Raw genomic sequence first — 2,944 nt, forward strand, 5'->3', positions numbered from 1 at the left:
AAGAATTGTAGAGATGCAACGCTTTCTGAACTGTACAGAAGTCTTACAGGAATCATTATTATGTACGTGAATATTAAGTGTTAAAACTACTCGGCGAGGGTGAGATAATAAAGAGTAGCTCCCTTGAGACATTGGGTCAAGTCATAATGTATTTGAAGTGAAGCTTTTGCTGGCCCTAGTGGCTCGTCCTTCTCCATGACTACTTAGGTCCAAACACTGAGAAACAATGGCTACACACACAAAGGAATCATTATGTCAAGTTAAAATCGAAAGCAAATTTATAAAATGCATAAATTGACTATTAGAGCTATCTGAACGGAAAAATAACACTAAATGTAAAAAAAACTAGAAATTTATCTTAAAATACTTTATTTGCATTTAATAAAAATTTCTTTAATATTAAAATAACAGTTTATAACATAATATTAAAAATAATAACCTTAACCATTTTTTATAATGTTCATTTTATCAAAATAATCTCATCTAATTTTTTAGGGGCAATTTAAAATATTTTTTTTTTGACTAGCTATAGATATTTCGAAAAAAAGAACGTTACACATTTAAATGAAAAATAAATCATTAACATTCTTTTAACATAACAGACATAGATTCAAGTAAAGATTTGAATAAACGTTTGTCCTTGGAGTATAGTAAAAAATTAGCCTTGTGACGTTATAAGAATAAGGGATTATCCATCCCTTTTAGGGGTTTTCTTTGCCACTTCTCCTCTCATGTTCCTCATTTTCATGACGTTACATGGCTGATTTTTGAGACACTTTGTCCAGCTACTACCAATCCAATAGCTAAAGAATAAATTTTCGTACAAGTATAGATGTAAAACCCAGACGGCCACCTAGCCCAAGGGGTAAAGACCTTTTTCGTATGCTAGTAAATAAATTGTTTCTTACTCTTTTGTAGCGGCTTAGCTGTGTTTATATTTCCGACTCTATTGGCTGATATTCAAAGACTCAATAGAAAGTCGGCACAGGGTCCCAAACCTGTGGGTAGAGTTGCATATAGCTCGTACTCCCTCCATTCTCTACTTTAATAGCTAAAAAAAAATTATCATAGCAGACATTTTGATATAATTTTTCTTTTTATTTGAACGTTTATTTTACTCTGAACTTAAATCTTTCTCCTACATGTTCTAATAATTGTTAAAAAAAAACTAAGTAACTTTTCCTAAACAACTATAGGTATACAGGGAGTAAGGGAGGGGACAATGGGCAATTAATTCAATATAAGAGTTATCAAAGAAAGAGCATGAAATCCAGTTTAATCCAATAAATTTGTAGGAAATTATAAAGGGATTGTTAATTGAATAATAGATTTCCATAGCGTCATGTAAAGTGAAATCACAACTTGTTTTTGATGAAATATATTGAGGGTTTTTTGGTGTGATTTTTATATTACAAGATTATTGGACCTGGCCAGCTGCTAGCAAGAATATGACTGCCCCTTTTTATTTTGTTTATTTCCCTTGCCCCCACCTCCCTTCTCCTTTCTCCCCGTCTGCTACATTCCAAACTAACACTACGAGTGTTTATTTCCCTTCCCCCCACTTCTCTTATCCCTTCTCCACGTCTGCAATATTCAAAACATACATAACGAGTAGCGGCATTCTATGCGCAAGTCCCTAAACTCAGTCAGAAACTGCTAAATTCTTGCACATTCCCTTTAAGCCAGTCCCCAAAGTCTGAGACTCCTAAAAATTGAATATTCGATCCATTGTCCCCTCCCTTACTCCCTGATAGGTATATGGCAACTTTATATTATTCTATTACAGAGGGGTAGGGAGAGGTTTTTCTCTGGTAGGCCAAAATTAAATTTGTGTTTTAGAGGAATTGAAAATGGTAATAGGATTGAAAAAATCTTTTAAAATAGTTGATTTTTTAAGGTAAAAAAATTTTACATTAAATTAATTTTATTCTAAGTCTAAGGAAAATTTAAACAATTTGTTGATACAACAATGGCGTGCACATCAATTCACCATTGAGGGGGGAAGGGGGGTCGAAACCGTGAGGATGTGTTAAACCTTGAGGGAATGAATATAAAGAGGAAGGTGTTAGCACCCCCTTCCCATACAGAATCCTTCCGCATTCCACATCATAATAATATTATAAAAAGAGCCTCTCCCCTAACTGTAATTAACACATTTTATTAATATTTAAATTGGCAAAACACATCTGTTTAAAATAATTCAAATAAAACACTTAAATTTCAAACACTTTTAAAAACTCTGTAATAAAATTAATAATTTTAAAATTCTTTTTTTTTCTTAATACACTAGGTAAAAACAATGTCATTTTTTCTTGAAAGACAAAAATCTAAAATTTAAAAGAAAAAGTAAGCGAAAAATACTAAAAACATTTCAATTAATTACATATATAACAAAATAATGATAAAATCAATACTTAAAAAAGATCTTAAAATTGATCAACTTTAATTTGGCCGTTTTATAATTTTTGTATATGAACATTTTTTATATGACTTTTCTCTTTATTATTTTTGTAGGGCTCTGCTTTTTTTGTTCAAAAATATACATAAAAATAATGTACAACATTATATCCTTTTTATATTTAAATGACTCAAAAAAAGGTAAAGAAATTTCCAACAATTTGAATCACGTAATTGAACAAGGAAGTGAGGGGACATTGGACTGTAATTCCACTGGTACCCAAAGTTTTACAACAACTTTTTATAGTTCGTTGGCTCAACAACTTTGGGTAATTTAATTAAAATCGGATTTTTATTGGTTTCAAACTAATAGCGTTTAAAATTTTCAACCAATAATTTTATCCTGCTTAAGAAGTAATTTTGTTTAGCCTCATTGGGGATGTGTATCAAATCATCGTCCATTGTCTTATCCCTTAAGATCCCTGAAAATTAGATCACAAAAATTACCAGATTCAAAATGATGAAAATCTGCTCCATTATTTTTCAA

The 2,944-nt window shown here is 30.9% G+C and overlaps 1 long non-coding RNA gene across 1 annotated transcript; it reads left to right on the forward strand.

The window, feature by feature from the left end:
• Window positions 1-352: 352 nt before the first annotated feature.
• LOC145332201 (uncharacterized) lies at window positions 353-2,289 on the forward strand. Its single transcript, XR_013884079.1, has 2 exons — window positions 353-1,196; window positions 1,755-2,289. It is a non-coding gene; the product is annotated as an uncharacterized LOC145332201 (long non-coding RNA).
• Window positions 2,290-2,944: the final 655 nt, after the last annotated feature.

This window comes from Acartia tonsa, chromosome 11 (assembly GCF_053477335.1).
Source record: "Acartia tonsa isolate MP-2025a chromosome 11, ASM5347733v1, whole genome shotgun sequence".
NCBI classification, from domain to species: domain Eukaryota; kingdom Metazoa; phylum Arthropoda; class Copepoda; order Calanoida; family Acartiidae; genus Acartia; species Acartia tonsa.